Source organism: Lithobates pipiens, unplaced genomic scaffold (genome assembly GCF_037356315.1).
Source record: "Lithobates pipiens isolate NorthernLeopardFrog02 unplaced genomic scaffold, aLitPip1_a1.2 Scaffold_16, whole genome shotgun sequence".
Taxonomy (NCBI): domain Eukaryota; kingdom Metazoa; phylum Chordata; class Amphibia; order Anura; family Ranidae; genus Lithobates; species Lithobates pipiens.
Window position 1 is genome coordinate 312,957,326 of NW_027507748.1, and position 24,179 is coordinate 312,981,504.

Sequence of the window (24,179 nt, forward strand, 5' to 3'; positions counted from 1 at the left end):
TCCCCAGGAAAAACTTCTTACTCTGTGCTCCCAGACCTTGACTCTACAGACCAGAAGACATCCAACTCTGCAATTTTGCATAAGAGTTCTGGGCTAAACAGTCAGCAGTTTTTATTTGCTCTGTTCCACTCTGGATCCCAACAACACAACATTCTGTTGCCATAGGACAAACTAGTTCAGTCTCTAGGCAAACCAATAGGCCTGATACAGGGAACCAGGTCATAAATAAAATATATATCTTGCCTGGTGACTTACAACTCAAGTTGGGGAAATTCTGTCCTCCGCTGTTTTAAAAGATCATTACAATAAATGCCAACCTGTAATGCCCTGTACACACAGTTGGACTTTCCGACTGAAAAGGTCCGACTGGATTATGTTGTCAGAAAATCCGATCGTGTGTGGGCTCTATCAGACTTTTTCCGTCGGAAATCCCTATGGAAAAAAGTTCGAGAGCTGGATCTAAAATTTTCCGACAACAAAATCCGATCTGACTTTTTACAATCGTTTCTAGAGAATTCCGATGGATAAAGTGCCACGCATGCTCAGATTAAATTACGAGACCAAAGCTATTGGCTACTAGCCTCTACGTAGTCCCGTCAAATGCAACTAACGTCACCTCATTCCGAACGATCGGATTTTTTGAAAACTTTGAGGGACACCTTAAGGTGGACTGTTTACACACACATCCTCATTCTGGCTCTATCAGGAGCAATCTCGTGTGCCTGGCGGACATGCGCATTGGCTCCTCATTACCGCGGCGGGCACCTGCACACGCCTCCAGTGGCGTGCGCCCCCATACCTCTTAAAGCATCCGCCATACAGCTACAGCAATTCACACAGGGGAACCATTCTGCTGCCGTCAAATGACGGCGGGTGGTCAACAAGCGGTTAATTGATTTCTATATTTTTAGAAGCTAGGAAGTAGACATGTGCACACTGAAATATTTTGTTTCGTAATTTAGTTTTGGTTCGAAAAATACATTTATTTAGCTACTCCCAAAATTTGTTTTAATTTATTTTGTTTTTGTAAAAAAATGCATTAGTTCGAAAATCTAAAATAATTAAGGTCGAATCTGTCATTGAATGCTTATGGTGTCTGTCTAATGTTCTAAGAAGATTCGACGGAGCAGCTAAACTGTACGAAGTCACAATCGTACATTTCCGGTCAAATGTTCCACCTACAAGCTATAGTAGAATTCTAATGTTGTTAGACACTAGTAATAATTATAGTTATTAATTATTACCAGTAACCAACATTAGAATTCTACTATAGCCTATGGGCGAAGCATTTGACCATAAATGTCCGCCCACGGCAACTGCTTTGTCGAATCTTCACGTTGAATCTTTTCTCTCTATGTCAAATAATCTTGGACTAATAGTGTTAGGTTAGGCACAGTCGACCTTTTTTGCTATTGTCTCTATAATGTTGAATCTTTTCTCTCTGTGTCGAATCTTTTCTCTCTATGTAGAATAATCTTGGACTAATAGAGCTAAGGTTAGGCATATTCGACCACAGGTTCGATGGACACTGATTTCTATTGTCAGCATTATGTCGAATCTCCTATCTATAGTGAACTGTTGTCGCAACAAAAATGAAAATAAAACATTTCTTTATGTCAGATCTTTTGGTTTTCGGATTCTGCATGCTCGTTTCTGTTCTCGTTAAAACGATAACAAAAATACACGGAATTTGGATGAAAATGCATTTGGACGAAAACGAATGCACATGTCTAATAGGGAGTCTACATCCCACATGATCTAGCATTGTACATGGAAGGATTACTTTGCCTGCTCCAAGGAAAGCAGATTTTATTGCAGGAAATACATGGGATCTTTCTGAAGTCAGGCCTGGATCAGCATTTGGCCCCAAGTACCATCAAGGGGTACATTTCAACCTTTGCAATTTTTTTCACAGACCACTATCCTCCCATTGGTTAAAACTTTTGTACAGGATGTCTCTCATGTAACTCTCCCCATTCCTCCATGCTTGGCTTTGTGAGAGTGAATCTGGTTCTCTCAGCTCTTCAAAAACAATCATTTGAATACATCTACTTTCACCCACATGTTTACCTTCTTTGTCGCAAAGCATGTGTCTGAGCTGGCAACCTTATCCTGTAATGAACCCTACCTGGTCTGACACAAGGATAAGTTGCTGTTAAGGTATAGAGCCTTTTCTTCTATGCTGGTTTCTGCCTTTCCCCACAACCAATAAATAGTTCTGTCTCTCAAACAAATATCTTTGGCTACAGTACTTCGCAAATAAATTTCCCCTCACTACCTAGATGAAAATCTTGCAGTACAGGTTTACCTCTGAGCCACTGCTTCCATTAGAAAGACTATCTATTTTGTCATTCAGGATGGCCCGCATGAAGGAGAACTAGCTTCTCTCTCCACCAATTATAGGCAGCTTAGACTGATCATCATTCAAGCTTATGGTCTTAAGGTGGAAAGTTCACTTTTGTAATATAATGCAGTATGCAGTCATGGGGCCCCAGTACTTTCTAAACACTGTGTAGTTTTAAAATTTGGAGCTTAATTTAAGTGCCATACCTTTAGATCCCCCACAGCCTGGCTGAAAAACTACTTATGGTAGAGATCCACACCATATGTTCCAGTATAACTGGAACAAGTTGTCTCCCTCTTTCGAGACTCGTGCATGCACAATGCTCCCCCTGTCAAATGAGCAGCTAAGGTGAGCTCTGCTGCGATGGGGGTTGGAGATCACACAGTGCATTTATGAAGGAGAATGCTTGGTTCAGTGATGGTGGGAGCATGCCCAACAAGCGCATCATCTGAGATAACAGGCAGGATGGCATGAATCTCCACCATTGGTAGTTTTTCAGTCAGACTGTGGGTAAGCCATGATGGGCCAACAGGTGTGGCACTTCAATTAATATCCAAATTTTAAAAGTACACAGTGTTTGTAAAAGTGCTAGGGTCCCTTGAATGCATAAGGAATTTTATTACAAAGTTGAACTTAGCGTTTGGGGTTAAGGTTCCACCTTTTCCTAATAAAGCCTACTCTGCTAGGTTTATGAGTTCTTCTATGGGGTTTTCAGCATCAGACAGCTGTTTCCCAGATTTATAAGGCTGGCACCTGGTCTTCTGTTCACACATTCCACCTGGTGGATGTTCAGACCTCGGCTGATGCCACCTTTTGAGTGCAAGGTCCTTCAAACAGATCTATGAGCCACAGGCTACTCTCAGTTCTATTGTTTGTGTTAAGTGAGCCTGTTAGTGTTTTGTTACTGCTGCTCACTCCTCATTTGAACTTCTTTTGGATGTTCCATTTGTTTCAGAATATCTGAATCCTGTGCCCCTCGATGAATGAAGAAGTAAACAGAATTTTTTACTTAACACAAAATCTGTTTCTTGGAGTTCATTAAGGGACAGCGATCCCACCTTACTCTTTTTGTGATCCACTCCTAATACTGCATTTGCTGCAAAACTGAAGCATTGTGAGGGTTGTACCTGGCTGGATGACAGCTTTTTTTTGGTCTGTGTCAGAGTTCTCCTGTAAGGGGCAGTATAACCCATTTTTTTCTGAATAAATCAATTCTGTGTCCCTTAATGAACTCAAAGAAACAGATTGTATGGTGTTATCCTTTTTCCTCTGCCTGGTTTTCTGATGACGTATTTCATGATTTATCTTTTATTTAGCCTGGTTGGTGACATAGATTCCTGACAAGGCCCTGTCAAAAAATTTACTTGCTATTACTGTTATTCATTTGTTCACGTACAGCAGTCGAAAGCCACATTTTGTACATTTTCCCAGTCATGGAAACAAAATGATTAACAGGCAAGTCTGCACGTAGCCTTTGTCCTCCTTTTTTGTTCTTTGGATTTGCAGGCTTCCAAACATAATATCATTTAAAAGTTATCAGAGCAGCTTACAATTTTGACTACACTCTAAACATGATTACCTTCCAACCATGCACCACTGCTAAATATAGCCACATAAACATTGTTTTCATCTTCTGCTTCACTTCATGTTGTAGACTTTCAGCGATCTGCATTAGGAAGATTTTGTGTAACAAACAAAATATTAACAGTTCGTTTGATTGATGATCTGATTTAATTATATGCAATTTAAGCACGGTTGAAAGAGGAAGCCAAGTTATTTTCTTATTTATCATGTGGAACAATCATAAAAAAATTGATAGAATTCTTTTTTTTACCAGCCTGCTCTTTATTTTAAAGTGACCCTGTCACCACAGGGTCACTTACACAAATGGCAGATCTGTAAAAGAAGAGATATTATGTTTACCTCACAAGCCATTTTGCTGTTCCCTGACCGAGGCAAATATTTGGCCAATACCTCTTTATCTTTGCTGCATGCTGTCATTTCTCCCGCCTGCTGCTTCTTTGTCTTTTGGCTAATATCAAGTGCAGTGTCTGTCCTTATCGTTGTTCTTCTCTGAAGTCTTGGGGCAGGATGTATGACCATCAGGTTTCTTCTTTTCCTGCCTTGGGGAGGGGGATATTTCTTCTGGAAAGCCCCTTACTTAGAAAACATTAGTTGGCTTCAGCTGACCAGGAGGAGTGTGGTCTGCAAGGCCTTTTAGCTAGGTGGACTGAGTGTTTCTTACCCCTGTCAGGATTCTTGCACCCCAGGGATCAGGGAAGGGTCCTTCCTCTTTGGGACACATCTTAAGTGAACTTTTTTGTGTGTTCACGTTCCTTTTTTTATTTTTACCGATGGTGTTTTGTTTTTGCGCACCACGCTGTAGGCTAAAAAAAAAAAAAAGTAAAGTTTCTTCCACCTGTTTGTATGGTCTGTCATATACAAGTGAGCAAGAGGACCTGGGATGGGGGAGAAGTTATTCTGCATAATCAGAAGTGTGAAATGCCTGCAGCAGCCTAGGAGAAGCAAAGCTACAATGTTTCAACACATGCCCCATCCCCCTCCCCCGGAAAGCTGGGCATGTTGCTTCCTTTTTTCTCTAGTTTTGAAAACCAATCATTTTTCTTTTGGCCCTTTGATGTCAGTTTTGACATTCATTGATTCACATGGATTACAATGGATTACAGTGAACTGTCTTCCATATTGTTTTATATGTGTGTATTTTGGATATATCATCATATATTAATAATCCGTCACAAGTATTTAGTACAATACTTTCAAGGAAAATTTAAAATGATGTACTGATACATACTTATGAAATAATAACTGCCTTCAAATTTTTAAGACTAGCTAAAAGTACAAAATAACGATGTGTAACATTACATTTATACTGTAGTGAATGGTTAATACAATGGAACCAGGAACCACCCTTGAACAATTAGTAATAAGAATCTTTCATTCAAAGCAACTGATTATCTGGACATTCTGTGACTTTAGGTTTCATTGACAGATTTTAAGAGGACATTCATCAGGAATAAGCCTTAAATTGAATTTAACAAGATGCACCCACTTTACTTTAAGTCTGATTTTGAATATATACGTCCATGCAGGTTTAGACATGAACATTATGTTTATTACCTGAGAATCTCTTTGGAACATCTCATCATCCTATACTATGTAAATAATCTATCAAAGCATTCCTGAAACTTGAATGAACTTTAAAATTATTCAGTACTCTTCAGTGTGTGTGACTGTGTTTGGCAAATTCTCAGTCAACCAAGAATCTGAAATTGACTGAGTTCTGTGAAAAAGAATTAGGTCACAATGTTTTTTTTATCTATAGTGCACACTCCCTGTACGCAAAAACTTTTGAATACACCCTTACTAAATATGTTCAAACTGTTAAAACTGTACTGTGCACCATCCTCTCTATCAAAACTATAAAGCCCCGTACACACGAGAGGACTTATGTCCGACAGACTTCCGAAGGAGTCCTGCCGGAGTTCTGCCGGAGTTCCGACAGAGTTCTGACGGACTTTTCGACTGAGCGGACTTGGCCACACACAATCACACCAAACTCCGACGGATTCGAACGTGATGACGTACGACTGGACTCGAATAAGGAAGTTCATAGCCAGTAGCCAATAGCTGCCCTAGCGTCGGTTTTAGTCCGTCGGAATAGCATACACACGAGCAAATTTTTCGAAGGGACCGGGTCCGGCGGAGTTCCGTCGGAAAAATTTGAAGCATGTTCCATTTCTAAAGTCCGTCAGACTTTTGCGAATCAAAAGTCCGTTGCAGCCCACACACGATCGAATAGTCTGACGGAATCAGTCCGTCGGACTTTGGATGTTGAAAAGTCCGCTCGTGTGTACGCGGCATTAGCCTTTAAAGGACTAATGTACTCCTGTAATGAAAGATCATCAGTGCTGAAGGCTTACACTTGGTTTTTTTTCTTTGCATTTTACAATAACTAACAAATGGCCGCTAATATTAGTGACTATTCGGGAAGCTAGGACCATATTATGGTATATTTTCTTAGCACATCACATACTGTATATCTGTCAATAAAGCCAACAAGGTTGCCCCCATAAGCTGCTAAATTTGTAACTTCTGGAGCCAGGATTAGGTCCATGCTGTGTTTCATTGTACAGGAGATGTCTTAGTGTTGAGGTTCCCTTCACAGGGCAAGGAGAGTATGCTGTTGAAGAGGTTATTTAAAGCAGAACTAAGTTGCATCTGAGCACCACAAACCAAAACCATTATTTAACTGGTTGCTGACCAGCCACTGCAGTTTTACTGCGGCAGAATGGCACGGCTGTGCGAAACTATGTTGCCTTACATCGCTTTGCCTTTTGGCCACTAGGGGTGTGCCCAGAGCCCAAGTGAGTGTCTGGCAGGTGCGATGACCACCGGGCACCTGCGATCACTTGTGACAGAGCGAGAACCAGGATCTGTGATACAGCTCTCTCAGGGGAGAGGAGAGAGATCGTATGTTCATACCATGTATGAACACCGATCTCTCTCCTACCCTAGTCAGTCCCATCCCCCACAGTTAGAACACACCTAGGGAACCGATCACTGTATAATTGTCAGTGGTCCCAAAAATGTGTCAAAAGTGTCCAATTTGTCCTCCATGATATCGCAGTCCAGATAAAAATCACAGATCGCCGCTATTACTAGTAAAAAAAAAAAATTATAATAAAAATGCCATAAAGCTATCCCCTATTTTGTAGACGCTATAACTTTTGTGCAAACCAATCAATATATGAATTTTTTTTTTACCAAAAATATCTAGAGGAATACATATCTACCTAAACTGAGCGAAAAAAAAATGTAGGATATTTATTATAGCAAAAAGTTTTTTTTATAAATTGACGCTCTTCTTGTTTATAGCGCAAAAAATAAAAACCGCAGAGATGATCAAATACCACCAAAATAAAGCTCTATTTGTAGGAAAAAAAAGACGTCAATTTTGTTTCAGTTAAAGCAACGCAGTGCTGTATCGCAAAAAATGGCCTGGGCATTGACCAGCCAAATCTTCCGGGGCTGAAATGGTTAATACATGTTTAAAGTAATCTCACCCATCCATCTATGTCTCCATGCTTTATTTTGCTGAGAAATCACTTTGAAAAAACACCCCTTAGGATTTCTGGTTGTGCCCATCTTGAGCAAGGGACAATTATTTATGTAGCATTGCCCTTTTGCCCTTATCCATCTTCTGAGAAAACCCTCCTCCCCTCCCTGAAGACTCCTGAGATGTATGACATAATTTGCTCAGGCCTGGGAGCTAGGAAGTAACTGACAAAATTTAAAAAATAAAGCTTAAAACAAGTAAATACTGTGAACTTGATTACCTTTTCTTACTACCCCGTTGTAGATTACCTTTGCTGACGACCCCGCCGTAGTTCCCTCCCGCACTCTTTTTTTCCCTCTTTCCCCATCCCCTCCGCTTGACTGGCTTCTCTCCTCCATCTTCAGCTTCTCTGTCTGATAACTTTGAAAAAAGCTATGCAGTATGCACCAATTATCTGGTAGGAACACCTTGTGTGCAAAATATGGTACCCCCTGGATAGGGAATAGATTCTTGCCTTTACCTGACATTAGCCAATATAACTATCAGAGAGCTGATCCTCTCCGAACGTTCATATGAGGCATGTTCTTGCAACTGTTGTTTATCACATGACAACACTTTTCTCCACAGTTAACAATTATTTAATAGGTTTGATATGATTTGTTACCTTATAGACATTGGATCTCTTAGTTAGGGGTTATTATTCTATAGTACTTGACTGTGCGTTATATTAACATGGATAACCTTTATCAGGAATATGCTGCCATGTCATGTTACTGTTGTATACTGCATACCCATAAATAAAGAATTGAAAAAAAAACGTAAATATTATATACTTTCCTATCTATTTACTAATGCTAGTAGCATGAGGAATAAAAATATGTTAATTGATAGAGTGGTGTTTCACTTTAATTAGTAATTACATTCGTTAAGGGGTTAAAGTGCACTTATAGCAAGACAATATACATAAAAGTAATTGCATATTTTTAACTAGCAGTAAAATAGCACTTTTAGGTGCTCTACTAACTTGTTTCCATGAATAAGCAGCGTTATGGGCTCTTATTTTGGAAGTTGGACCTCCTAATTTTCTATTCAAAATGCTTCAGTTATAACTGCTGGACATGTTTCTGGAAACACCCTTTTACAGGGTTACTTATCTGTTTAGCTCCTGGAGAGAACCACTGCTAAATCTACACTTATTCTTACAGGTAAATAGCTCTGTTATGCCCAAAGGCAATGCTTTGCTCTTAGGCTCCATTCACACCTGAGCATAAAGTTTTCATGCAGAAAGTCGCCCGATTTTACCATGTATCCCTCTTCCCCTGATAATTCAATTCCACTTAAACCAATCCTTTTAACCCAGAAGTGTTATTTAATATTTAATTAAGTTAAACTTTGGGGTGGATCCAGAGATGGGCGCACATAAGGTGTCTGCCCTAGATCCACCCTAATTCCGTGAATCTTTACCCCACAAAAAAAGTGTATATACGAATTGCTATTAGGATACAGTGTGGACAAGTTCATCTAGCCACCCAGGGCCTAATAACTTATTACACGTGATACTATAGTGCAACATTGTATATCTTGCTTAACTATGTTTTTCCACTAGTAGTGCAGATCTCCATTAGTGTTGTCTTTCCATATAGCATACATTTATATCTGAAAAGCCTTTGCCTCTAATATATTTCCCCTTATTTCCTCCTTTATTGCAGCAGTAAGGGGTTGGATTTCTTTTTCTCCCAGGCCAAGTCACCTATGCATCTTCTTGTAAAAATATATAATTAAGGAAGGCTGATATATTTTTGCCAATGTACTTCCAGCCACTGGTGAAATTTGAGGCTATTTTCAATATGTTTGGCAAAGGCCAAATCTGTAAATTTATGGCAAGCTACGCTGCTAATTCTTTATTTCATATATAGAGTGTTTTTGTTTAAGTCTCGTCTCTAACACTTTATCTTTACGAAGTGCTCAACTGGGATATTACTAAATGAATTTACACGTAACTTTCATTTACAATCTGGTTGCCTTTTTCAAACATACAACAGCAACATTTTTCTTTTTTATAACTAGTTTCCTGTTCATCTGTTCCCTGTGGAATTTATACTTCTGTTCATATGCGGATGATACAAAAAGTGTCTCTTTGGGTAATGGCCCATGAACAAATGTATATTATGTATGGTCATATAGTTTATGACTGCTTTGCGTGACTTAAGCTTATGAATATTGAAAAATTTTAGTCTGGACATGATGCCAAGGATTGTAAGGAAGATGAGGTTCCTACTGACTGAATAGATGTCTTTGTGGCTGCTGAACTTTGCAGATCCAATACTTTAGCCTGTTCAAAGCAGTACAATAGGATTTAGTTAATGGGTCTTGGACTTGACCTCTAATGCCCCTTGCACTGAATGTTGGGTGAATTGCAATGCGGTCAAAGAAAAAAAAATATAAAGATTGTCTAATTCCAAAGGGTAATTACCGGATTAGGATATTTGATTATGCATTAAATCTTTTCAAATATTTAATCTGCTGCATATATGACATTTTATGAAGGACAAAGCTTTTAAAGCCACTGTTCAAAAGCTAAAACTCTCTCTGTAATAGACTCCAGCTTAACACAAAATACTGCCACATACAGTCTGGGTCACTGTCCTTGGTTTTCATGAATGTATTTCCAGAGATATTTAAAACCCAAATGAACTTGCATTTTAAATGCGCTAAATACACTCTAGGTACAACAAAAGATGAACAAGGGCTAAAGTTGGCCATATATTAAACTTTTTTTTTTTCAACATGTTTAAAAATAAAAAAGGACCCAATTTGCCCATCCACACATTCAAGGTCGATGGGGGAATCACTATTGCTCAGCTATTGTGTTCTGATGGTGAGGTGACTTCCCCGCTATCAAAATACACAGGTCAGTGTTTCTGGCTATAGCTGGCGGGCACTGGTACTTCAGGAAAAGTCTGACAGGCTGGTTGCTCAGAAGTCAATCATTAGATTGACTTCTGTACAACCAGCCTGCCCATGCATGAATCAAAATTTTGATCGATGTATAGCCACCCTTTCTGTTTTTTTTTTTTTTTAAAAGCAGCCATTGCCTGAGGAGGAAATCCTGTCCCCTGTCAGCAAGCTGTAGATAAGGACTTTTGCTTTTTTTGTGAAAACTATGGTCTCTCTGTAGATGTAACTAGAGCTCTAAAATCAGCAGGGAGCATGACATTTGCTGATATAGGTCTGACTCAACAGGGGGCATGTTTGGCCACTGTTTGCGCACAGAAGGCAAGGTTCTCTGTACTTGGAATTAATTTAGCTTTCTTAAAGTGGAGTCCTACCCAAAAAAAAAAAATGTAATTAATGCGCATTAAAAAAAAAACATTTGGAGAATTTTTTTTTTTACTCACCTCTTAATGCCTGTTGCTAGGGGATCCCTCGTAGTCTGCCTCCTTCAGTGCCTGGGCTCCTGACGTCAATTCCCAGTGCAGGAAGGGAGATCAGCTCTGCCCCCTCCCACATGTCACAGGTCCCAGATGATTGCCTGGCCAGTCACGGCGCTTGGCACGGCTCACGTATGTGCAGTGGGTGCCCGGCTGTGAAGCCACAGCTGGGCACCCACCGTTACAATGCCAGCACCGCCAAGCGGAGGGGGGGACGAGTGGGGCTTCGATCCCCTGCATCACTGGACCCTGGGAAGTGTCTGATTATTAAAAGTCAGCAGCTGCAGTATTTGTAGCTGCTGACTTTTTTTTTTTTTTTAAGTAGAACTCTGGTTTAACGTCTAAGTCCATCTTTTGCAATACAAAAATAAATATATACACTCACATTTCCAGAAAAAATGTGCATTTATTGTTTTGTTTTTTAAAATGAGCCTGCAAAGCATTGCAACCGCAACTGGTGACTTGCACATGCAATGCACATGTTCCTGCTTGCTCTTCTTTCAGCTCATTTTCCTACCATGATAGAGACTGTCAGTTAGGGAGCTGGAGGAAGCGTCAATGGACTAAGAGTGTGATAATCATTGCACTTGACAATTGCAAATCTGCCTGTTACACAAGGGTAGAGGGTAGTTTGGGGATTAGAAGGGACTGCTGGGTGCCATGTGCCATGTTCCATGTTACATTCTAAACATAGGTGTAACATACTTTAAAAGATCAAGTTATCCTTTAAATTTAAATTTCAAGTAGGCCTAAACAACAGATAAAGTCAACCCAATCTTAGTGTCTAAGTTTAAAGCACAGTTTTTCCTGGCATACTGGGTGAAAGATCTATTTCAATAATTAGGGATGTCCTTAGACATTAGATGATAATCTTCATCAATTATCTGGATGAATAACTCTGTCTGTGGATGCCTTCATTATAAATCAACCCAAAGATGATGGCCGATTTGAGTTGGTCCAATAAATAAGACCAATTCAGAGTTTCTTACCTCATAGCATAAGCATGCAGGTTCAAGGATGAAAACCACCAGTAAGAAAACATTAAAAAGAAAAGCTCATCTCTCAATGTCATCTTTATGGTCAGCTTTTAGAATCACAATCTGATTTGGATTATACTAGTTAACTAGCTCCTAGAACACTAAATAGTCCAGAGAATAGATGTGAAAATGCGGTGTAAACCTGGAAATTAGTCATATTAAAGGTTGGCTTCCATGTAATGTTTTAGCTATTAGACACACATTGGACCCGAGCTACTGCTCATGAGACTAGAAATCATATTGCAATGTGCAAATGCATCCACTATGATGTTTGGTGCGGACATGTAAATTATTTGTAAAAAGCCTACATAACCACACAGATATTTCCAAACCAGATACTATATCTTGTCCATTCTCTATTTGAGCGGATATAAAAAAATCTACATTTAGAGCCCTTTCAGCGTGGCCGCATTAGTGGTAAAGTAGTTTTAGTGGTACTTTACTGTAATTTTTCAGGCGCCTTTTGGGCGCTAGTGGGGGTTAAAAGTGCCCCTCTAGCGCCCCAAAAAGCGCCTGAAAAACGACAGTAAAGTACCACTAAAACTACTGGATAAAGGGTTAAAAGTACCCACAAATTGGCGCTGCTGAGGCCATTTGCAGGCAATTCAGTGGCGCTGCCCGTTGATTTCAATGGGCTCGGGCACTTTAGGAGCAGTGTACCACTCCTAAAGTGCCCCAAAGATGCTGCTTGCAGGACTTTTTTTAAAGTCCTGCCAGCGCAGGGCCCCAGTGTGAAAATCACTCAGGCTTTTTACACAGGGACTGCAGACGAGGCATTTTTCAGGCGCTTTACATGTGCTATTTTTAGCACTAAAGCGCCTGAAAAATTACTGAATGGGATCGAGAGATGGATAAAGCCATGATGGGATTGTGAGTGGTAGATGGACCCGGGATGGGATTGGGGGACTGGATGGAGCGGGGATGGGTATGATGGAGCCAGGATGGAATTGGGAGGAATGGATGGATTTGGCATGGGATCAGGGGAGTGGATGGACTTGGGATGAGATCAGAGGGGTGAATGGACCCGGGATGGGATCAGGGGGGTGGATGGACCTGAGATGGGATGGGGGGTGGATGGACCCAGGATGGCATCAGGGGGTGGATGGAGCCGGGATGTGATCGGGGGGTGGATGGAGTGGGATGGGATCTGGGGGTGGGTGGATGGGATCGGGGGAATGAATGGAGCTGGGATGGGATCAGGGGAGGTGGATGGAGCCAAGATGGGATAAGGGGGGTGGATGGATCCAGGATGGCATTGAAGCATGGATGGAACAGGATGGGATCGGGGGTGGTGGATGGACCTGGGATAGGATTGGGCTGTGGATGGATTGGGATGGGATCAGGGGGTGGATGGAGTCGGGATAGGATCTTTGATTTGGGGGTTAGATGATATGTGCTAGGGCAGGGGTGCTCAACCTGTGGCTCTCCAGCTGTTGCGGAACTACAAGTCCCATGAGGCATAGCAAGACTCCAACAGCCACAAGCATGACACCCAGAGGCAGAGGCATGATGGGACTTGTAGTTTTGCAACAGCTGGAGAGCCACAGGTTGAGCACCCCTGTGCTAGGAGGGGAGAGAAATTGTGCTGGGGGAGGGGGTCAAATTTCAAATCTGCGGTGTCCCTCTCAATGTGGCGCCAGTGCCAGTCTGAGCCTGCTGGTGTCACCCTCTAGCGGGTGTCAACCGGGTGCGGGTCACACCCCTGCACCCCCATAGCAATGCCACCAGCCTGGAATGAGTGAATTTTATGAAAGTTTTTCTAAATACACATGTAGCACTTGGAGTCGCTTTATATAATCAGTACTCTGTTCTGCGAAGGGCCCTTTAAGCTGCTTGGTCTCCACTTATAGGTTGATTATACCGGGGTAACTGAAGTGTTGTTATGTTACCACTCTAAAAAAGTACACACAAAATAGGCCACAAGCAATCAGTAGTAGAATAGATAGGAGTATTATGGCAAGACAGGTAAACAATGCATTCATTACTAAACAGGCAACTGAACATGTTTATAGTGGCTGAACTGAATCAGGTGAACACTGGCTTATAATACAGCAATTAACTATACTTCCATAAGACTAATAAAGTTGTAACTGGTATAAACAAATGACATTAACTAACCCAAAAAGGTGTCCTCAAGTACACTCAGTGCATTTAGTCCTTTAGTGGGTGTGTGTACTTGTTTCTGGGGTACTCCTGGTAGTGGCTACAAATTACCTGGCACATAATTGTCAGTATTAGCTGGCTATCATTGGGGACCATCTGTAAGTTGGTGTACATGAAGCTGTTCCTTTAAGACTATACACAATGAAGGGGCTGATGGGCTGCTAAGTAAGGAGTGGTCTCTGTTAGCATAAACTGTGTGCAGTAAGGGATTTAACTGGGTAGTTGTGCTCACCACTCCTAGTATGCAATGGAACCAGCACAGCTGTCATAAAAGGCTCAGTCCTCATGGTCAGGTCCTCCCAATCAGACTCTAACTGGTGGAAGGCATATACAGGAATGGATCTTATTAGCTCTGATGTCAAGACACGGCGACACTCTCTGGCTTAGTCTTTCAGCTCTCTGTGTGATCAAAACACAGCAGAAGGTCTGCATCAGTCTGCTTCCCCTTGGCAAAGAGCCAGACTCCACTGAATTTACTGGGAAAAACTCCCTCCACCCCCTCCCCTGTATGCAGAGATGTCTGTCCCTTGTATTCCAAATCCCATTCACTTGTATTGTTCAGCATTCCATGGGAACTACAATTCCCAGTGTACTCAGAAGCTGTTGTATCCTCTCCCTGCCCCTGACTGGCTCAGGTTCATGGCTGCCAGGAAGGGGGGAGGGGAGGGGAGGGCAAGTGGAGAATCACACAGTTGCTCTGTCACAGTGCTGTGCAGCAGCTGCAGGGGGGAGGGGGGAGAGAGAGACAGCCCATAGCTAGCAGCCCACACCGCTGCTCCAAAAGTATAGAAGTGGCCGTGGGACCAAAACTCAGGCCACTCTCTGATCCTTAGTACAACCCACTCTTCCACACACCATCAGACTGCAGCACACCCAGTGAATGGGGGATTTTGCAGTGAATGAGAACAGTACAAACACAGAGGTGGCAGACAGCACCCAGCTACACACTTTAAATGGGATGTACAGTATGTTAGAAAAACTAGGAGTGAAAATTAAAGTGTTACTAAGCCTACAACAGTAAAATCAGTCTGTATATTCAGTAAAGCATGCTTGTTAAAATCACTGTAGAACCTAAGGGGTCTGCCTTGTGTAAAAAGGCTGTTTGATCCTGTCTCCTCTGTTCCTCCCCTTCTTTCACTGACTCCAAAACAAGGTCCAGATAAGCCAGAGTTACTGGGGTCAGGCTGCACATGCTCAGTTTAGTGTGTATTGCAAAAGTTTTTTTTTCTTGGCAGAATGCATGTGATCAGTAGAGTGCCAATTAACACTATCCAGGCAGAGGGCCACAGGTCCTGAAGCCTGATAGGACAATCATAGGGAAACGAAAATTCCTCCTACAAGCTTTACCAGGTACTGACAGAAGTCACAAGACTGATATCTGCTGCTATTGAGAAAAGGTATTTATCAGTTTATATTTACTAAAATGATTGCATTTCTGTGTTCTGTGCACTGTGGGAGACCAGATATAGTGGATGCAGGGTCCTGGGTTTAGTAACACTTTAAGAAAATATAGTACATAAATGAAAATAAATGAAGTATGCAATGTTATGCTTCAAAGGCAAATAAATTTGGCAGATCAAACTACCAAAAAGTACAGACCTAGAAATCTAACCCACACATTCTCATAGCAGAGATTTTCAAAATATACTATATGGCCAAAAATATATGGACACACCTCTAAGTTAATGGGGTTAATATACTAAAGGCAAATGGGTAATTTACTTTGCAAGGGAATTTTCAAGAAAGCTTGGTGAATGTGGTAAAATTTTACTTTGCAAAAGATACCCAATAATATCCAATTAAAATAAAAAAAATAAAAAATTCCTGCATATTAATGGAGGATGGAAGTTAGCAATGATTCACCTTATTCACTTAGGGGAAAATACCCTTGCAAAGAGCAACTTCCTTTGCAAAGTGGAAAGCCTATTGCTGAGGAAGGCTGTTATCTGTTTCAAAAACAACGCACCTCTGCCAGCTAAGCCAGGTCCACAAAGGCATGTTTTTGATGAGTTTGTTCTACATGAACTTGAACACCTTGCACTGAGCCCTGATCCCAACCCTAGTAAACACCCTTGGGATGAATTGTAATGCAGGTGTGAGCCATGTCCTCTCATCCAACATCAGTACCTGACCTTAAAAATACTTTGTGCTGAATGGGCCCTAATTCTTACAGACATGCTCCAAAATCTTTAAGGCTTTCTTTGTAATCTGACTATAATTTCTGTACAATCCACCGTAGGTCTAACAAAATAACATATAATGAGACTGTATTAAACGATCCATTCAATTTCTATCCAGTCAGGTAGGTTCTTGTTGCTAGAGCTAAGGAAAATGAAATTGTACAATTAGATTGTAATGTTTCATTTTCTTAAAACCTTTATAGCCACAAAAAGACTCGTATAGGTATCAGGACACTCAGCAACAGTATTTCTCAACCAATTTTTACAGACGCACTAACCATGTAGACTATTTTATATACTGAATAGGGTGTCATATAAGGTTATTTCACACAGACTATTTATACAATAAAGCTGACAATAGCAGAGCTGTTAACCTCCCTGGCAGTATGATTGTGTCAGATTTTTGATGCTGAAAGTTGTACATTGTTTTGCATGGAAATTTGGCGTTTTATATTGTAGGCCTGTAACTCTTAGGAATAACTCATTTAAATCTGTCCAAACCAGAGTTCTAGTAGACATCCCGGGTATGATAAAGTTTGATAATCATAAATCATAATATAATGAATAACTATAAATAATTATAACAAATAATAATATAATAATAATAATAATAATAATAATAACATTTATTCAATAATGTAATCAAATGGAAAACACAGAAATTTGCTCAGTTGCAGAATTGTAGCTGTCATTACTTTCAGCGATTGATGATGAATTTACCCACAAATCACTATCGCTAAATTCTGAAAGTGATTCTAATTTATTATTGCTGTTCTCTAGCTGTTTTAAAGCCACTTTTGACGTAAAGGGACACTTTTTGTTTGCTATGGCCAATCTCAAGTTTCCAGGCAGAAAGAACAGTATATACAGGTCCTTCTCAAAAAATTAGCATATTGTGATAAAGTTCATTATTTTCTGTAATGTACTGATAAACATTAGACTTTCATATATTTTAGATTCATTACACACAACTGAAGTAGTTCAAGCCTTTTCTTGTTTTAATATTGATGATTTTGGCATACAGCTCATGAAAACCCAAAATTCCTATCTCAAAAAATTAGCATATCATGAAAAGGTTCTCTAAACAAGCTATTAACCTAATCATCTGAATCAACTAATTAACTCTAAACACCTGCAAAAGATTCCTGAGGCTTTTAAAAACTCCCAGCCTGGTTCATTACTCAAAACCGCAATCATGGGTAAGACTGCCGACCTGACTGCTGTCCAGAAGGCCATCATTGACACCCTCAAGCAAGAGGGTAAGACACAGAAAGAAATTTCTGAACGAATAGGCTGTTCCCAGAGTGCTGTATCAAGGCACCTCAGTGGGAAGTCTGTGGGAAGGAAAAAGTGTGGCAGAAAACGCTGCACAACGAGAAGAGGTGACCGGACCCTGAAGAAGATTGTGGAGAAGGACCGATTCCAGACCTTGGAGGACCTGCGGAAGCAGTGGACTGAGTCTGGAGTAGAAACATCCAGAGCCACCGTGAACAGGCGTGTGCAGGAAATGGGCTACAGGTGCCGCATTCCCCAGGTCAAGCCACTTTTGAACCAGAAACAGCGGCAGAAGCGCCTGACCTGGGCTACAGAGAAGCAGCACTGGACTGTTGCTCAGTGGTCCAAAGTACTTTTTTCGGATGAAAGCAAATTTTGCATGTCATTCGGAAATCAAGGTGCCAGAGTCTGGAGGAAGACTGGGGAGAGGGAAATGCCAAAATGCCTGAGGTCCAGTGTCAAGTACCCACAGTCAGTGATGGTCTGGGGTGCCATGTCAGCTGCTGGTGTTGGTCCTCTGTATTTTATCAAGGGCAGGGTCAATGCAGCTAGCTATCAGGAGATTTTGGAGCACTTCATGCTTCCATCTGCTGAAAAGCTTTATGGAGATGAAGATTTCATTTTTCAGCACGACCTGGCACCTGCTCACAGTGCCAAAACCACTGGTAAATGGTTTACTGACCATGGTATTACTGTGCTCAATTGGCCTGCCAACTCTCCTGACCTGAACCCCATAGAGAATCTGTGGGATATTGGGAAGAGAAAGTTGAGAGACGCAAGACCCAACACTCTGGATGAGCTTAAGGCTGCTATCGAAGCATCCTGGGCCTCCATAACACCTCAGCAGTGCCACAGGCTGGTTGCCTCCATGCCACGCCGCATTGAAGCAGTCATTTCTGCAAAAGGATTCCCGACCAAGTATTGAGTGCATAACTGAACATAATTATTTGAAGGTTGACTTTTTTTGTATTAAAAACACTTTTCTTTTATTGGTCGGATGAAATATGCTAATTTTTTGAGATAGGATTTTTGGGTTTTCAGGAGCTGTATGCCAAAATCATCAATATTAAAACAAGAAAAGGCTTGAACTACTTCAGTTGTGTGTAATGAATCTAAAATATATGAAAGTCTAATGTTTATCAGTACATTACAGAAAATAATGAACTTTATCACAATATGCTAATTTTTTGAGAAGGACCTGTATAATATAAAACTGCATGCGGGGCACTGGACAAATCACTGTGGACAAAAGAGATGTGAAATAATTTGATACAGTAATGTAATCTGTAAGATTACAGTGTACTGTATGTATTATGTGTTTTTCACTTTTTAAATTTGGTGCCGGGCTCCATCCCCATGCATTCCCAGCGCTCGCAGGGAATGGAGCCCGTCCCTGTGATAGATCCGGTGGAGGACACGGCCCGCGCACACAGCGGGGGGACATTGCAGGATCCTGGGGACAAGGTAAGTAACTTTTCCTGAATCCTGCAATGCAATTCCGAGTGTGGCTCTGGGCTACTGCTTTTGGTACTGAAAATCCCCCCCCCCCCCCGAGCCACACTTGGGAATACCACTAAGGAGGTTAATTGTGCAATTGAGTGACTTATTGATTAACACACTTATATGTACAAGGTAGGGACATTAGATTTGTGAGTTGCTTCAAGATATACAGCCTCAATGGGACTAAAATGCTACATGGTTTGTTAGAACTATATGAGTACTGATGCCACCTGATGAAGCTATAGAACTGAAGCCAGAAAACTGAGCAATCATCATCAAACTGTCAGTTACCGGCTCTCTACTCTGACCCTCCAGTGCTCACTGGAGCTCTGGGATGTGGAGGGGCAGGATTGGCTGGCCCAGGCTGTCAGGGGCACACTTAGAGGCTGAGCCAGCTGCCAATCAGGCATCTGGGTAGAACCCCAACATTATTGTCAGGATTCCGGCAGAGCCTGGACTAGCTCTTTGACGTCAACCGACAGCAAGCTTTAGCATGTTGTCAGCTAAATCTGGGTCACAAGAGTGCCGAAATGAGCTCCTGTGACCCAGAGGAGAAGTGTGGCCAAATAAAGTTTAAGGAATATTGCTCTATAAAGTGCTATATATAGTGATACTTCAATATCCACAGCAAATACTGCTAGAAAGGAAGGCTAATTACCGTAAAAATATCTTGTAACAGCTACTTTGTTATACATTAGCATGCTATTAGTAGCTAAAGGCATATATTTTAGGAACTGCTATTACCTACATTACCTGAGCATAAATCATATGGCCTGTAATTACACATAAATTATCAGCATAAATAATCCTATACATCAGTAGTACATGCTTTGTAAAGTCCGATTTTAACCAGAAGTATTTTAGATGTCACTGTTACAAACAATTTGGAATTACATTAAAGCGGCATCAAAGAAGCACATAGCTTTAGCAGAATAGCCATTTATCTCCTCTTTCCAAAAAAAACTAAAAACTATAGCATCACAAAGGCTAAATTAGCAAGTCTATGAGTAAGAAGTCCAAAGAGTAGCAATCAGGATTTCTTTATTGCCCATTGGGAGACACGGGATTGTAAACTCTTCAACAAGATTCACCTGCATATTCCAAGTATGAGGTTGTCTGCGGGATCACTTGTAAGTTAGATCCTGGCAGCTTTTAAGCTATCCATCTATTTTTTATCTCTCTCTAATTTAATTTCCTGTTTGGAAAGCTCGAATTTCCATACAGTATACTGTATATCTCTTTAAGAGATTGCATCTTATCTGGGTATATTCCTCCTTCTATTGATCTCCTTGTCCTAATGAGGTTAAATATGTATCTCCAGATTTCAGGCTGTTTTCTACTTGGTTTTTATTTTAATGGCCTTTTTTTCTGTTTTGGTTTCTATTCTTAAAGTAAAGGCTTAGGCCTTCGTACCTACACTGCTGTTGATCTACATTGCCAACCTGTTTATTTAGTATAGTTCCACCTGTATCTCCCTCATGGTGGATGATGGCTTGTGAGTGAGTGACTTGTATAGCGCTACCTATGCGAACTGAATTGCCTCAGGGCGCTTTCTTGCCACAAGAGTCCATCTGCAGCTTTGTGTGGTCATTTACCCCGTAAGGTCCTGACATGCTTACAAACACATACAACATTGACATACACATACACATATTAAGGCCAATTTTTTTAGACAAGGTCTAATTAACCTACCAGCACATCTTTGGAGTGTGGGAGGAAACCAGAGTGCCCGGAGGAAACCCATGCAGGCACAGGGAGAACATGCAAACTCCAGGCAGATGATGTTGTGGTCAGTATTTGAACCAGTGACCCTATTGCTGCTAGGTGAAAGTGCTAACCACTACACCACTGTGCTTGTCTTCCACTTAGAGGTCCTTTGCTTCCTTCTTCCTTCCTTACCAAGTTCTTTTTAGAGTTTAATAGCCTTGTTCTGGAACACTCCCTGCATCTATTACCTTTTGTACCACCACCCCCTCCCTTTTAGAATGTAAGCTCTATGAGCAGGGCCCTCCTATCCCTTCTGTATTGAACTGTACTGTAATTGTGCTGTACCCCTCTACATTATAAAGCTCTGTGTAAACTGTTGGTGCTATATAAATCGTGTATAATAATAATAATAATAATAATTGTACATGTCTCCTCTTTATGCAGTCATTGTTAATATTGGTGGTGTATTATTCAACAAATAAAACAAAGGATGTTTCCCATCACACTTACCACCAGCTATACACCAAAAATAACAGTTTACACTCTGTAACAATTTACTTAAAATCAGAGGTTTTAAATGCAAATATATGTGAAAGCTACACTGTGTTGAGGCCTCTCTGTATAATGTGGTCTTAACACTAGAGTCTATGAGAGTCTCCATTTTGTAGCATATACAGAGAAATGGATAAATTATAGGCAGGTACAGTGCCTTGAAAAAGTGTTCACACCCCTTGAAATTTTCCACATTTTGTCATGTTACAACCAAAAACGTAAATGTATTTTATTGGGAATTTATGTGATAGACCAACACAAAGTGGCATATAATTATGAAGTGGAAGGGAAATGATAAATGTTTTTCTAAATGTACCTAAATATCTGAAAAGTGTAGCGTGCATTTGTATTCAGTCAATACTTTGTAAAACCACCTGTTTCTGCAAGTCTTTTTTGGTATCTCTCTACCAGCTTTGCAGATCTAGAGAGTGACATTTTTGCCCATTCTTCTTTGTAAACCAGCTCATGCTCCGTCAAAATGGATGGGAAGCGTCTGTGAACAGCAATATTCAAGTCTTGCAACAAATTCTCAATTGGATTTAGGTCTGGACTTTGACTGGGCCATTCTAACACATGAATATGCTTTGATCTAAACCATTGCGTTGTAGCTCTGGCTGTAGGTTTAGGGTCATTGTCCTACTGGAAGGTGAACCTCCACCCCAGTCTCAAGTATTTTGCAGACTCTAACAAGTTTTCTTCAAAGATTGCCCTGTATTTGACTCCATCCATCTACCCATCAACTATGATCAGCTTCCCTGTCTCTGCTGAAGAAAAGCATTTCCACAACATCATGCTGCCACCACCATGTTTTCTACGGTGGGGATGGTGTGTTCAGGGTGATGGGCAGTGTTAGTTTTTCGCCACACATAGCATTTTGTTTTTAGGCCAAAAAGTTCAATTTTGGTCTCATCTGACCAGAGCACCTTCTTCCACAAATTTCCTGTCTCCCTCCACATGGCTTCTCGCAAACTTCAAATTGGAATTCTTTCAACAATGGCTTTCTTCTTGCCACTCTTTCATAAAGGCCAGGATTTGTGAAGTGCATGACTAATAGTTGTCCTGTAATCAGATTCTCCCATCTGAGCTGTGGATCTCTGCAGCTCCTCCAAAGTTACCATGGGCCTCTTGGCTGCTTCTCAGATTAATGCTCTCCTTGTCCTGCCTGTCAGTTTAGGTGGACAGCCATGTCTTAATAGGTTTACAGTTGTGCCATACTCTTTCCATTTTCAGGTGAAGGATTGAACAGTGCTCTGTGAGATTTTCAAAGCTTGTTTTTTTTTATTTTTATAACTTAACCCTGTTTTAAACTTCTCCACAACTTTATCCTCCCTGACCTGTCTGGTGTGTTCCTTGGCCTTCATGATGCTGTTTTTTCACTAAGGTTCTCTAACTAACCTCTGAGGGCTTCACAGAACCGTTGTATTTATACTGAGAATAAATTACACACAGGTGGACTCTATTTACTAATTTGGTGACTTCTGAAGGCAATTGTTTCCATTACATTTTAGTTAGGGGTATCTGAGTAAAGGGGGCTGAATACAACTGCACGTCATACTTTTCACAATTTTATTTGTAAAAAATGTTGAAAATCATTTATCACTTTCTTTTCACTTCACAATTATGTGTCACTTTGTGTTTGTCTATCACAGGGATATGCAATTAGCGGACCTCCAGCTTTTGCAAAACTACAAGTCCCGCCTCTGCCTCTGCGTGTCATGCTTGTGCTGTCAGAATCTTGCTATGCCTCATGGGACCTGTAGTTTTGAAACAGCTGGAGGTCTATGCATATCCCTGGTCTGTCACAAATGCAAATACAAATGCATGCCAAATGCACGCCACACTTTTCAAATATTTAGTTGTAAAAAAAAATTGAAAATAATTTATCATTTTCCTCCCACTTCACTATTATGTGCCACTTTGTGTTGGTCTATCACATAAATTCCTAATAAAATACATTTATGTTTTTGGTTGTAACATGACAAAATGTGGAAAATTTCAAGGGGTATGAATACTTTTTCAAGGCACTGTAAGCTTGGAGGGAGCCTCCTTAAAGGTGCAGGGGCACACCAGAAGCCCAGCAGAGCATAATGGCACCAAAGTATCCCACACCATATGCAGCAAACTAATCAAAAATGCCAACCAACGTAATTCATAACTAAGGAAGGGCTTTGTACTGCAAAAAATAAAAAATAAATTATTTCCCAGCACACTTACCAGTTAGCCTGCAAAAAATCTAATCATCCATTCAGGGTTCAGTGATATACTGTGTGTTTTATCACCACCATTACCATTTGTAGTTTAAAGTAATCCTAATGGTATTAAAACCCACAACTGGTGTAAAAACTTGCATAGTACAGCATCCTTCAAATTAGGTTCTCATGGAATGCAAATGGTCTTTTTTAGATGAAAATAAAATGTTAATATAGTTGACCTGACTTTTAAGTCTGGGAGTACTCTGTGATTGGTTTCTGAGAACTGGATCACAAATAGGAGTGTATTCATCATATCAAATAGCTTTCTCTGATCAGAGTGAAATTGAGTTTTCATTTACCTAAAATTTCCTGAAAATCAGGGAATTTTGGCAAAATGTCACAAATTTTGCAAAATACATTGGAGTTTAGGGAACCTTGAATGGCTCCTTTCAACTATCCTGGTATTGTTAATATGCCAAAAGTTGTTCCCTTTAAAAAAAGAAAAGGGACATTTTATTTTTAAGCTGGAACATGAATAACTATCAAATACAAAAAAAAGGCAAAAAGCACAAAGGAGCACTAAATTGAATAACTAAACTGCTCTAAATATACCCCAATAAAACCACACATAAAAAAGGATACATTTTGTGTTGTTTTTTTCTCAAGCAAATATCGCCTAAGCAGCTCAGAGAGTATTTCCGCTTTTGTGAAATTTACCAGC

At 40.6% G+C, this 24,179-nt stretch overlaps 1 protein-coding gene across 3 annotated transcripts in view; it reads left to right on the top strand.

Annotated features, from left to right (window-relative positions):
* NGF (nerve growth factor) overlaps nucleotides 1–24,179 on the top strand; it is a 152,259-nt gene that overhangs the window by 40,789 nt on the left and 87,291 nt on the right. The window lies entirely within an intron of this gene.